The sequence below is a fragment of the Octodon degus genome, unplaced genomic scaffold (genome assembly GCF_000260255.1).
Source record: "Octodon degus isolate 3935 unplaced genomic scaffold, OctDeg1.0 scaffold00069, whole genome shotgun sequence".
Taxonomy (NCBI): domain Eukaryota; kingdom Metazoa; phylum Chordata; class Mammalia; order Rodentia; family Octodontidae; genus Octodon; species Octodon degus.
This window is the reverse complement of record NW_004524645.1, coordinates 12900396-12915370: the sequence shown is the minus strand read 5'-3', so window position 1 is coordinate 12915370 and position 14975 is coordinate 12900396. Positions and strand designations below refer to the sequence as shown.

General features: G+C 35.9%; 1 long non-coding RNA gene across 1 annotated transcript in view; it reads left to right on the top strand.

The window, feature by feature from the left end:
* Positions 1 to 14975, top strand: part of LOC111817751 — an 18343-nt gene that overhangs the window by 1312 nt on the left and 2056 nt on the right. The window contains exon 2 of the long non-coding RNA XR_002821879.1: positions 6234 to 6240. This is a non-coding gene — a long non-coding RNA (uncharacterized LOC111817751). The remainder of the gene's footprint in view (positions 1 to 6233; positions 6241 to 14975) is intronic.

Sequence of the window (14975 nt, the reverse complement as noted above, 5' to 3'; positions counted from 1 at the left end):
TATCAGTATATATAGTTAGCCAGGGTGAGAATCATTCCAATTAACTCCTAGATTAAAGAATCTTCTGAATATTCTCCGGATCATTGCCTTGCTCATCTTTTACATATAACTGCATGGTTTAACCTTGTCATGTTTCCTAGCTCATCTCCTTTCCCTCTCTTGATTAATAACAAACTTCTTAATGGCCTTATCCTTGGGTATGTACCAGGTGCAGTTCGTGCAGTGAATAGGCTGCATATGACCACGGCCCTTTTTGGGCACGACTGTTTTTCCTTCTTTTTTTGTCATCTTGGAAAGGAGGATTGGAAAACTGTACTGATATTGTTTAGACAAGATGTTATGTCTGCATCTTGTCTTCTGAATAACTACTACAAAGACAATAATATGCAATGTATTAATTATTGTAACTGTCTTACTAACCCATTTTGAAATTGCTTCGCTATTTTATCTTTTTTCTCATTAAAATAAATAAAAACTTTTAAAAAAAGTATAAAAAATAAATTTACTTCAAAATAATTTACTTATATAATGGTGTCTCTTACTAAGAGCATAAATGCTTTTTTTAGTTCTTCAAAGTTTTGCATACAATGCTATTGTGTATTAATTGATAATTTCATCCTTAGATAATGGAGCATTTTTTGTTTGTGTTTTAAAGTGTTATTCAATTTCACTACTATTTATTTGGACATAAGATTTCTGTTTATTAAAAGTTTACCTTTTTGGGCTGGCCAGATAGCTCAGAGGATTAAAGTGCCTGCTTAGGCAGACGCATCGTCTAGAGTTCGATCTGTGGGGTACTGTGCCAGACCTGCCTGCAGGGTATGCTGAGACAGAGATTGAGACTGGGAGTGGTGGTCGTGCCTGTAATGCCAGCTCTTGGGAGGCTGAACCCAGGCGGTTCACTATGAGTCTGATCTACATAGTGAGACCCTGTGGACCCTGTACTAAAAAAAGTTTACCCTTTTGCTTTACGGAATTATTAGTAGTTGGAATAGCTTTTCAATTTATTCTTTTGATTGTTTATCTCTTTCTTTCCAATTTCATACTCTATTTTTTTGCTTTCTGATTATGCTTAGTTGTACCTCAAAAACAGTGTTAAATAGTAGTGATTATCTTTGTCTTGATCTTGCCATTTTTTGTGCTTAACTACACATTGATGTCATCTGGACGTGCAGTTTCTTTGTGGGCAGTCATTAAACTACAAATTTAAAGTCTTTAATGGGCTTAAGGAAACTCATTCTGCATAATTTTGCCTTGCATGGTCTTCGAAGGAAATTTCCTATTTCACTTTAGTTGCCTAATACATTAGCATAAAGTGACATTTAATATTCCCTTATTAAGTGTGGAATGTCCATTGTTTATGGTTTATAGAGTACAAATTAGAATTAAAACAGAAAAAATTGCAAGTGATACAGAATTTCACTTAAAGTAATATGAATTTCATAGCATTTGTTGTAATACATAATGTTGTCTTCCAATAATTTATTCATAACCAGATATATGCATGTAATGTTGCAAAAATAAAGAAATAAAGAAATAAATGTATAAGAAATTAAGAACAGAAAAACTACAAACAACTGAAAAAAGGAGTCAAAACAAATTAAATATTAACTTTTCCTTTCAATAGACCAGCAGAAATTCACAGTACAGTTGTCAAAACTGTCCTGTTTACATACATAGGTAAATCTCTTCCTTCCACACCCTCTCCTGTCCTTCTCAACTCAATAACTCTTTCCCTTTCAAAAAATTCATTAGCTTTTCCCAGTATTTATTGTACAATTCAGATTCTATTTTTCTCTTTCAGGTTCTCACATTAGGGAGACAATATGATGTTTGCACAAGCTAGTCTGATTTATTTCACTTAAGAATATGTTCTCTAGTTGCATCCATTTACTGACAAAAGACTCAAGTTTATCCTCTTTTATAGCTGAATAATACTCCATTGTGTAAAAATACCATATCTTCTTTATCCATTCTTCAGTTGATGGGAGTCTGGATTGTTTCCAGGATTTAGCTATGACAAATTGTGGTGCTGTGCACATGAATGCAAATATATCACTGTATTATGAGGTGTTCAGTTCTTCTGGAAAAAAAATCCAGAAGGTGAATAGCTGGCTTGAATGAGATCTCCAATTCTATTTTTTAAAGGAATCTCCATGCTGATTTCCATAGTAGTTGTACAAGTCGGCAGTGCCACCAAAAGTGGAAAAATGTGCCTTTTTCCCCACAGCCTCTCCAGCATTTGATATTGCCTGACTTCTTGATGATAGTCATTCTTTCTGGGTTGAGATGGAATCCCGTGTTGTTTTAATTTGCATTTATTCAATGACCAATGATGTTGAGCATTTTATCATATATTTACTTGTCATTTGTATTTCTTCCTCTGAAAAGTGAATATTCACCTCACGTGCCAATTTTTGGATTGGGTCTTTGAATTTGGGAGCCTGATTTTTAAAAAAATTTTGTATGTTCTAAATAGAAGGCCTTTGTCAGAGGGATAGTCAGTTATATTTTTTCCCAGTTTGTGGGTTTTCTTTTTATTGTGTAGGAAATTTTCTTTGAAGTGCAGAAACTTTTCAAAAAGATGAGGTATCAGTTATTGATTCTTTGAAGTATTTCCAGTGCAGTTTGGTTTTTGTTCAGAAACTCTCTCCATAGCCCTATGTCTTTAAAATTTCTACCTACATTTTCCTCCAGAAGATTTAGTGTTTCTATTTCAATATTTAAATCTTTGATCCATTTTGACTGTAGCTTTGTGCATTGTGAAAGGCATGGGTCTAGTTTTAGCCTTTGGTATATGGAAAGCAGTTTTTCTAGCACCATTTATTAAAGGGACTATCTTTATTCCAGTGAACATGTTTGACCCCTTTATCAAAGATAAGGTGCTTGAATGTGTTTTCAGTTGTGTCTGAATCTTCTAATCTGTTGCATTGATCCTTAGGTCTGTCTCTATGCTAGTAGCATGCTGATTTTATCACAGTATCTTTATATTATAATTTCAGATCAGGGATTGTGATACCTCCTGCCTTTCCTTTGTTTCTCAGGATTGCTTTTGATATTCTTGGTCTTTTCTGATTCCAAATGAATTTGAATCTCTAGCACTGCAAGGTACACTAGTGGTATTTTTATTGGGATTGTATTGAATCTGTATAGGAATTTTGGGAGTATGGCCATTTTCACAAGTTGATTCTTCCTATCCAGGAGCATGGAATATTTTTTTCATTTTCTCAAATCCTTTTCAATCTCTTTTCTCAGAATACCATAATTTTCACTGGATAAATCTTTTATGTCCTTTGCAAGATTTATTCCTAAGTATTACATTTTTCAGATATTATTGTGAAAGTCATGATTTCCCTAAATTCTGTCTAAGTGCATTCATTGTGTCCAAAAATGATACTGAATTTTGGGTGTTGACTTTGTATCCTGTTGTGCTGCTGAATTTGGTGATTGAATCTGTGAGATTCTTGGTTGAATTTTTGGGGTTCTCTATGTATAGTATCATGTCATGTGCAAATAATGATAATTTTGCTTTTTTCCCAATCATTATTCCTTTTATTTTTCTCTCTTGTCTAATTGCTCTGGCTAATACTTCTATAACTATGTTGAACAGGAGTGGAGACAGTGGACATCCTTGTTTTGTTCCTGATTTTAAAAAGGCCTTCAATTTTTGTCCATTTAGTATGATGTTGGCTGTTGGTTTCTCATGGATGGCTTTTATCAGGTTGAGATATAGACCACCTATTACAATTCTCTGTAAGGCTTTTATCATGAACGAGTGTTGGACTTTGTCAAAACCTTTTTCTGCATCTATTGAGATGATCTTAGTTCTCTTGAAGTGATGTATTACATTTGTGGATTTGCATATGTTGAACCATCCCTGCATTCCTGGAATGAATCGCACGTGGTCATGATGTGTTATCTTCTTGTCGATTTGCTGCATTCTGTTGACTAGTATTTTATTGAGGATTTTTTCTTCTATATTCATTAGAGAGATTGGCTTGTAGTTCTCTCTTTTTAGTTTGATGTTTCTCTGGTTTTGGAATCCAAGAAATACTTGCCTCCAGGAATGAGCTCAGGAGAATCTCTTCTCTTTCAATTTCATTGAAGAGTTTGAGAAAAGTTGATATTAAATCTTCTTTGAATTTCTTGTAGAACTCTGCTGTGAATCCATTAGGACTTGGGCTTTTTTTGTTAGTATTTTTTTAAATTACATTTTAAATTTTGTTTCTCATTATTAGGCTATTCAGAGTTTGTATATCTCATTGACTTGGCTTTGGCCTTTCATATGCATCTAAGAAACTGTCCATTTTCTGTGTGTTTTTCATCCTGTGAGAGTAAAGATTTTAGAGCTAGATATCAATGATCTGCTGAATTTCTCTAGGGTCTGTAGTGATTTCACCCTTTTCATTGTTTGCTGCATGAATTTGGGTTTTTCTTTCCTTTTTTTGATTAGGATGGTTAGGGGCTTATCACTTTTATTCTTTCAAAGAACCAATTCTTTGATTCCTTTATTCTTTCTATTGTTTCTTTCATCCACAATGTATTAATTTCTGCTCTAATCTTTATTGTTTTCTGCCTTCTTTAGGCTTTGGGTTTGCCTTGATCTTCTTTTTCTAGGAGTTTGAGGTGCAGCATAAGATCATTTATTTGGGCTTATTCTGTTTTCCTAATGTGCAAATTTACCAATATAAATTTTCCTCTTAAGACAGTTTTCATTGCATCCCAGAGGTTTCAGTAGGTTGTATCTGCATTTTCATTTGATTGTAAATATTTTTTATTTCTTCTTTAATTTCATCTGTGACCAACTGGTTGTTTAGGTTACTATTATTTAATTTCCATATCTTTATGGTGTTTTTTTAGTTTCTTTTTTCCATAATTTCCAGTGTTATTGCACTGTGGTCAGAAAGTATGCATGGGATAATGTCGATTCCTTTGCATTTAATTAAGAGTACTCTGTGGACTAGCACATAGTCTGTTTTGGAGAATGTCCCATGTGCAGCTGAGATGAATGTGTATTCTATGGTTGTTGAGTGAAATAATCTGTAAAGGTTTACCAAGTCCCTTTTTTCATGTTTGGTTTAGTTCTGTTATTTCTTCACTGACTTTTTTTTGCCTAGTTGATATATCTCTTTGTGACAGTGGTGTATTAAAGTCCCCTAGTGTAATTGTATTACTGCTCATTTGATTTTTCATGTCTGCCAAAATTTGTCTTATGTAGGTGGGTGTTCCTAAATTGGGTGTATATATATTTATAATTTTTATGTCTTTCATTTGCAGTTTTCCCTTATCAAGTATGTAGCGACCTTCTTTATCTCTTTGAATGATTTTTGGTTTGAACTTGATACTATTTGCAATAAGGATAGCTACTTCTGCTTTTTTCTGATTTCCTGTAGAGGACTGTTTTTCATCCTTTGACTTTAGTCTGTGAATTTCTTTTTGAGTTAAATGTATTTCTATATAAGAAATATATTTTATTTCTTAATCCTCTCTGCTAATGTGTTTCTTTTGATTGTTGAATTGAGGCCATTTACATTGATGATTATAACTGATACATATTGGCTTATCTTTGTCATGTTATTTCCCTGCTATAGGTTCTGTACTTTTTCTCTCTTTTTAGTTACTTCCTCTGTCTGGTTGTTCCTGTCTAGTGTTCTTAAAACTGTGATCACTTCTGTATCTTTCTAGAATATCTGTCAGTACTTGTTTTTAGGGTTAGTTTGGTGGTTATCAATTTCTTCAGTTGTTCTTTGTCATGGAAGGATCTTATTTCATCGTTGAATTTGGTAGTTTTTTTGAGGAGGGGGCAGAACCAGGGATTGAACTCAGGCCCTTGCACTTTCCAGGGAAGTGCTTATTTTACTGAGTTATCTCCTCAGCCCTTTAATAGATAGTTTTGAAGGGTACCATCAATCTGGGTTGGAAGTTATTTTCTTTCAGGAGCTGAAATATCACACTCCAAGCTCTTCTTCATTTGATAGCTTGTGTTGAGAAATCTACTGTGATACTAATGGACTTTCCACTGTAGTTGGTCTGTTTTTTCTCTCTAGCAGGTTTTAATATTCTATTCTTTTGTTGAATTTCTGATATCTTGATTATGATGTGCCTAGGTGTAGATTTACTGTAATTATGGCTGTGTAGATTTTTATATGCCTCACTTATCTGTATGTCAGTTTCTTTTCTCATGCTTAGAAAATTTTCTGCTATTACTTCTGCAAATAGTCTTTTTATGTCAGTTGTGCTGTCTCCTGCTGCTTCATTGATATCTATTATTCTTATATTTTTTTGTACTGTCTTGCAGCAGCTGAATTGATATTTTCTGATTCCTTGTTAGTTTTAAGAGATCTTTCCTTTCATGTTCATTAGCTGTACCGCTGTCTTTCAGGTCTGAAAGACTATCTTTAGTTTCCTTCAAGCAGTTTTGCCAGATTTTAATAGAGTTCTTAATTTCTTGGATATGTGTTTGAATCTGTTTCATGCATTCTAATTCTTTCCTGTACTGTTCATTCAATGTTTTCATGATTGTTCTTTTCTTCTCTATTTTTTTTAATCTATGTCTTCTTTGACTGTGCTGAGCAATTCTTTCACGATTGCTGTCATTTCTTTCTGGACCTGAGCAATTATTTTTGCACTTGCTTCTTCTATAGAAAGAAGAACTCCTGATGGACTTGTTTCTTTACTTCAGTTGCTATTATTTCAGAGATTTCAGTTGTGTGATTTCCAAGTTCTTGTATGTCTTCATCTCCTGGATTTGTTCTGGGTGGGATAGAGGTTGAGATTGCCTTTTGCTCCTGTGTTTTGACATTTTTGAAGCTCCAAGTACTCACTAGCCAGAGTCCTACAGGCTGCCCGGAGTCTGTCAAAGTTCTTAAATGGATCCAGGAAAGCTCCATGCCTGCTTATGCTGGGCCCACAGGTTGCATCTTTCCTGCGTCCTGCAGGCCACTCAGAGGCCTCCTAAGTTCTTAATAGTTTGGACTGGCACCAGCAGAAGGTCCATGCCTATGCACTGGGGGCAAAGGAAGGTCAGAGCTTTCCAGAGTTCCACAGCTTGCCCAACATGTGCCAAACTTCTTAAATGGTGCCCAATGTCATTTATTTCTATAGTGGTTTTCCTTCTATTATTTTTTGTCCTGGTAGTTTGTGTTTGTGTTTTTCTCTTTCTTATATTCCTCCCCACCAATTTTATTGATATTTCCCAAAATACAGTTTTTTAGTTGCATTTATTTTTCTCTTTATGTTTTTCTATTTATTGCTTCTTTGCTGTTTATTTTAGTTTCTTGTTTTTCCATTTATGGGAACATCTTTCTTATATGAGTATTCAGAGCTATACTTTTCTCTAAAGAACTGCTTTGCCTGCATGCCAAAACATTAATATGCTATGTTTTCATTAGCATTATTTATAATACTTTTTAACTTCCTTAGCTTTTTTCCAGGTGTTATACAGAAACATATTTTTTAATTTCTGAATATTTGGGGATTTTCTAGATGAATTATTGATTTCTATTATTCATTATTATTATTATTTTTTTGTACAGGATCTCACTATGCAATTCAGAGTCATAGTGATCCTCTTGTTTTCAGCCTCCCCAGCAGCTGGGACTACTGATGTGTGCCATTATGACCAGATTCCATTGTAGGCTCAGGGCACTTTTGGGGCAGGGCTGGCATGGCATGTGGTATGGGGGATCGAACCTTGGTCCCTGCACTTGCCTAAGTAGGCCCTTAGTCTGCTGAGCCATCTTGCTGGCTCTATAATTTAATTATTTATTGTTGGAGAACATATTTTCAATGATAGTAATCCTATCAAGTGCATTGAGACTTGTTATGTGGCCTGTCTTAATCTTGCATTTTTACTATGTACTGATGCTTTGAAATTTTAGGTCCTTTCTGAGCCTACAGGAATTTCCCCCTCAAAGGACTAGGTAATTCCTACAGATAATAAACAAATAACTTGGTAACTATGCCTTTCATATGCGAATTGACCAAACTAAATCCCAAGATTTCCAATCACCTTCTTTATTGAGCTCCAACTCAATAAAGAACCTGCCCTAATCACTGACCCAGGTACTATACAGCTGGGAATATCCCTTATGCCTTGTCTTAGTTACTTTTCTCTTTGCTGAGACAAAATACTTGACAAGTACTACTTAAAAGAGGAAAGGCTCATTTCAGCTCACAGTTTGTAGAGGTTTCAGTCCATAGTTTCTTGGTTCCATGGCCAGGTGGAATGGCAGAGGGGAAGCAGTCCATGACAGGGCAGACAGGAAGCAGCAAGCAGTGAGCAGGTACAGCAGCAGCAGCAGCAAGCCTCTCTTTGTTTTCCAAACTACAAGCCTTTTGGGAGATGTCACTTATACTCAGGATAGGCCTTCCCATAATCCACACCCAGAACTATAATAAACTAATTAGTGGGGTGGCCAGGGATATAGCTCAGTAAAATAAGTGCTTGCTTTGCAAACGCAAGGGCCTGAATTCAATCCCTGGTTCCGCAAAAAAAAAAAAAAAAAAAAACTAATTAGTGGACTAATCCAGTACTATACACCCTTAATTCCAGTATCACACACTCTAGATTGATCCACCTCTAAAACGTACCACTTATGAGTGCATGAGGCTTTGGGAGGAACATCTAGATACAAGACATAATATAACTGAAGGCTCACTAAAATATTTCAAACTAGCTAGTTCTTTTTCTTATCTTTCATTTTTTTGTATTTGGTGCAGGGTGTTATAGGGTTTGCAGGGTCTCACTACACAGATTGGACTTGTAGTGATTCTGTTTTCTGCTTCCCAAGCACTGTGATTACAGGTGTGTGCCACCACACCCAGTCTCAGTTGCTGTCTCAGTGTGACCTGGGGGCAGGGCCAGCACTGCAGACCAGGGACCGAACCTCCGACCACTGCATTTGCCTAAGCAGGCACTTTATTCTCTCTCTCTCTCTCTCTCTCTCTCTCTCTCTCTCTCTCTCTCTCTCTCTCTCTCCCCCCCCCCCCCCCCCCCTCTGTCCTGACCAACCCTGGTACTTCCCTATATTACTTTGTGGGACATGTCATGCCCACACGTCTTTGAATCTCTTATAAATTTTCTTTTCAATGGTAATTGCCTCATGATTTGTTGAACTTCCCATAACTGAATAACAATAAAGTCTACATTATAAAATGGGCCCACAATCTTGCTATATGTTTCTGTGCACTTGAAAAAATATATATTCTGCTGTTGTTAGGTAGAACATTTTATAAATTTTATTTAGCTTAATGGTTGACAGTCCCACTCAATTCCACATTCTTACTGATGTTATATCTACTAGTTTTGAGAGAGTATATTGCAATTTCTGACCATAATTGTGGATTTTTCTATATTCTTTCCCCTTTCTCCAATTTTTTTTCATACATTTTGAGGATCTGTTATTAGGACAATAAAGATATTTAGGTTTGTTATGTCCTTTGGTTGAATTGTGTCTTCTATCATTATGAAAAGATCTCCTTTATCTCTACTGTCTTTGCATTAAAGTCAATTTGGACATTAGCATAGTGATTCTGGTAATTATTCTGCCTTTTCCTTTTCAGGGGCTTTTTCCTAGCTGTGGGTGGAGCCTTTGAGCATATGCACATATAAGCACTTGGCTGAAGATTTAAAGGAGCTCTCCCACTAGCTTTCTCACTTGTGGCATGCCATTCTATCCACTTCACTCTGATCTGCCCCCTCAAGTCGGGAAGACTGCCAGGAAGAAGTGGTTATATAATTGCAGACCCAGAATAAAATCAAATATGAGGCTTTTATTCATAAATAATTAAGAATTCCAAGACAAAATCCAAGCACTAAACCAAGCTTGGGGCCCTTGTGAACATGGGAGATGTGTGACTGCACAGATTGTGCAACTGTGTGGCTTGCCCTGTCACTGAATTTTTTAGGTTAAAGAAATATAGTACTAAAATCTTCAATCTTCAAATCTAAAATATAGTGCAGAAAACTTCAATGTGGTTGATGTATAATATGTGCAAAAATAATGTTCCCCTTGTGGAATTTACAAGACCACTGAGGAGACAAGAAATTCTAATAAAAAGTTAAATAGCAACACAAGGCAGTCTGATATCAAGGGCCAATTGAATGGGGAGGGATTGTTGAATGTGGTTTCAAGATGTGGAAGTAGAAACGGACTCTGAAGGAAAGATAGCCTTTAGAAAAGTTCAAGATAGAATTGAGGGGTTAAACATCATAGAGGAAATATTCTGGACATTGCGGCATGCTTCTTTAATTCAAGCACTTGAGAGGTTGAGGCAGGAGGATTGCAGCAAGTTTGAGAGAAGCCTGGACTACATAGTGAGACCCTGTCTCAAGAAACCAAATAAAAAAGGAAATAATATTTATCATGCATGATGTGTCAAGCACATAAACATCTCAACACTGAAAATGGAGAACTAAAATATCAAAATAGAGATAAGTACTAATGTTCTCAGTTTATTGATAAGAAAATCAATGTTGAGGAAAGTTGAAAGACCTACCCAAGAACACGTGGCTAATGAGCATATCACATAATGAATAAGTAGATAACTGGGGGGTTAGAATTAACTTCATTTATGCTCTTTCTAGTTTAGCACCTGACCTGGAGTAGCAGGAATAAAATCATGAACAAAATTTGGAGGTGAGAATCACTGTCACTTTGGAGTCAGCAAGTAGGCAAGGTTTGCTCGACCAAAGGGCAAGAGAGGAAAACGGAGGAGTGCTTAGCATCAGCCACGCGGGTTCTCCAGAACAAAGTGCCTAGAGTTTGGAAAACAACAGCCCAGAGAGAATCCAAAGCGAGAGCAGGGCACATGAGAACTAGGAGGGGGCTGACAGTAGAGAAAATAGAACTCACTGCAATAGAAGAAGTAGCTCCCGGTGGCAGACCTGAGACTGTGCGGCGCACAAGGGCCGCTGTGTACCTGACTTGGGAGATCAGGAGACTGAAAAAGAAACTTCGCTCCCTCTTGGGAGACTGAGTGAGACTTGATCTGGATCAGGAGAGTCTTGTACAGCTGGCGCAGGTGTGAAATTATAAGACGCCGTTTCCTGAGCACCCCACCCCCCTGTCAGGAGTTGGTGAGTGAACTAGAGCAATGGAAGACACGCAGTCACCCAGAGGAAGAGCACTGGGTGGGCAGCATTGCCATTTCAAAGGGCTCAGGCTTTGAACTTCAAAAGCAAAACACACCAAGGTTGCTTCACTGCCAATGTCCCTGAGTGGAAAGCGGGAAGGCCCATTCAATCACAGTGGACAGCCAGCAGTTGGACAGCAGACTGGGGGGAACTCTTCTGAGAAGTAGGAGCCAGGGCCACCCCAATTCTGTTCCAGCAGCTGCCAAAACCCAGATTAGACCTAGCTACAAAGGACCTGAAGCAGCCCCCTCCTCTGTAACCAGCGGCATAAGCAGGGAAAGGGCTGTGGCCAATGGCACACAGGACACTCCCCAACCCTGTGAAGAATGTGTGTGAAAAGAGTCAGTGGTCTGGCCAAGATCAGCCTCACATCCAGCAGTAATCCTACTTTACACTTGGTGGGGTTACTCAGTATAGATTCTGACTCTAATAGGGAAATAACACAGAATAGGTTGGGGCACCAGAGGAATTGTTTTTCACTTACCTTTTCAAAAGAAGTAAAGGCATCATATTGCAGTGATAAATGAACACTCATGTTTTTGGCAGCAGTTTGCAATAGTGAAATCTTGGAAAGAACCCAAATGCCCATCACCAATGAATGGATAAAGAAGATGGGGATTTTTAATATAGCAGAGTACTACTCAGCCGTAAAGAAGGATAAACTTGAGACATGTATAGCTAAAGAGAGATCGCACTCTTAAGTGAAGTAAACAAGACACATATGTGTATATACTACACTGTCTCTTTGGTATGAGAAACTGAAAGTGTAAATAAGAACCAAGATATGTAATAGATATGGTGAAACAGGAAATAATGTTCAAAAGGAGAGGAGAATAGGAATGAAGAGTGAAAGGAAGGAAAAATAAAAATGAGGAAAACACGATAAAATTTCAACAAAGCTTTGTAAATAAGGAAGGGAACGTGGGTTGAAGGGAGGAGAGAGGAATGGGTAAAAAGAGAAATTAAGATGTATCATGTACAGGTACAAGTTTCTTATGATGAGTGCAGTCACTGGTCATTTTGTATACCTAAAATGTACCAATAAACTTAATAAAAAATAAAAACCTACCGGCTGTTCATCAATAAACACATGAAACAACATTGAACGTCAGCAGTTCTTATAAAAATGCAAGTGAAATCACAATCACAATACATACCACTGCAGATCCATTATCAGAACGTTACCAGAAAAAATTTTGTTAAAAAATTAAAGATTGCACAAATTTATATTTAATTCTTGCATCACTTGTGAGGTTTTTCTCATACCCACATTGCTACTTTTTGCTTTATCTTAATCTGTGTATCAAGTAGATTAAAAATACCTCCATGTTTATTACTGACAAGACAATGCTCAGAAATGCCTTGAAATGATTCTTTTATTTTATGGTTACGAATGTGTTGGAGGCTTTCTCTTTATTGTGATGGTAGAGAATCTGACAGTCTCATCTCTTAGAAGCAAGGCCTGTGGGATTTATTTAGGTGCCTGGGATGTTGTCCTCAAAAGGAACTGGTACAGTTCTCCTTTGATCCTGGTTAGTTCTCCTGAGAAGGTTGTTACAAAAGAGCAAGAATAGTCTCCGCATATACACATGAATACATCTTTTTCCTTTCTTCCATTTATCCCTTTCCTCATTCCAGTTTTTCCTTTCATTGAACAGTCTTTCCCTTTCACTATTGTACTTGTTTGGGTAATTGTACTGCCAATTTCTGCTGGTCCTTTGGAAGGAGCAGTTAATGCTTACATTTTTTGATTTCTTACAAATTTTTGTTTTTATTTTTCTTCTTTAAACCAATCTTGCATATTTATACCTGGTAACCTGAACAGCTAATTTGAAGATAACCAGCATTGAATCTCTATTACTTTGTTTAGTGAAATTTTATATCATTTCTAATGCTGTTTTTTGCTATTAATACTTTGTATTTTTTTAAAACAAAAAGAATGCCCTGTCTGAAGTCTCTGGCTTTAAGTCTTGCCATGCAATCTCTCAGTTTTCCATGTATGTTCACCATAATGCCATCTATTATGTGTTAACCCTGCCCAGGGAAGCCCCGCTACAGGCTGAATCAGGCAGCCACTTAGTCTGAAGTTTTCTGCCTCCAAATTTGTGAGCTAAATAAATTTGTTTAATACTTTAAAAAGGGCAAGAGTGAAAAGTAGAAGATAGAGGTAAGATAACTTTGGTTCAGATTATAAAATGTTTTAAATAATATGCTCTACTCAAAGTTCAGAGTTGCTTTTATGGGTAAAGGAGAAGTACTGGCAGTTGAGAATAAGAAATTTAAAAAGAATTCTTTCCAAAAGATGTCATATAAACATAAAATGACAGAAAAAACAAACCCTTGAAATTATGGACATCTTATTGTGCTAAATGAAAGTATCAAGGGCCATATCTTTGTTAATCAACAATCACAGGGATAATAGATTCCAAACTCAAGAGTCTTTTATCTTTTACACTTAACTCTTTCAAAAATGTAAATCCATTTTTTCTTTTCCTGAACACTTCATTTTTCTCCTCCAAAGAACAACTTCTGTTTTATAGATTATTCTTGTTCTATTCTTCATTTTGGCTTTATAAAATGAACATCTGGAATTTTCCTGGATTGTTATATTCCTGAAATAAAATTCTATTAAAAGATTTGTTGTTGTTCAAAGGACAATTTATTGTTTTGCTTTAAGTTGGAACATTTATGTATTTACATTGTCATATATAAATTTTAGATATAAATCACTATTTAAGCTCTTTAATTTGCAAATATAATTTTGTTAACATAAAATTCAAATATTTATGTAGAAATTCTTTACTGTACTATTAAATTGGATGGGTATTTTCAAGATGAACTATTGGGAAAACTATTAGTCGACCTAGAAATGAAAATTCCTTAAAAGTTTCATCTGTCATGAAATGCCTGCTTTTGAAAGGATCAAATAAGAAATTTTGCAGAACTTAATTTGGTTCCTAGGATTACTCAGTATTTCACTGGGATGTGTGATTCTTCTATGTTAAGTGTCTCATACACTCTGACACATGACAGGATCTAAATAATAATTCCTATCTTTTACTCTATAGCTATGTAAAACTCACTTTAAGGTCTAAATATATCCCACCTGGTTATATTTGAGGTGGTTCTTTTTTGTTAGACAGTTCAAATATACATTAATTCCCTCTTCTTGAAGGGATGTATTCCAAGACCCCTGGTAGATGCTTGAAACTGAAGCGAGTACTGAACCCTTTAGATATCATGTTTTTATTCTATGTGTGTAGCTAAGATATAGCTTAAGTCATAAATTAGGTACAGTAAGAGATTACAATAACTAATAATGAAATAGTACAATTATAACAATACACTACACTAAAAGTTATGTGAACATTGTCTCTTTAATTGCCACAGGGCAGGTGACATGTACAGCATGAATATGTTAGCGACAAGGATGGTTCATGTCATCAGCAGGACAGAGTGGGAGGACATGAGATTTTTGTAATGCTGCACATGATGGCAATTTAAAATGTACGCATTATTTATTTCTGGAATTTATGAGAAATATTTTCAGACTGAGATAAGTAACTCAAACTTCAGAAAATGAAACCACAAATATACTGTTATAATTTACATATAACCATGAGTGCAGTTTGTAATACACAATTAGGTGATTTTTTTTCAATTGTATTCACCCCTTTAACTACCATAGAAAATTTCTCTCAGTTCATTTTTTTCTATCACTATAAACTATTTCTATGCTAGAATTTAATATAAATAGAAAATGTACTCTTGGATTCAATGATTTTTTTAGCCTCAGCATAATGTCAGAATTAACCATATTGTGGCTATTAGTAGTTTT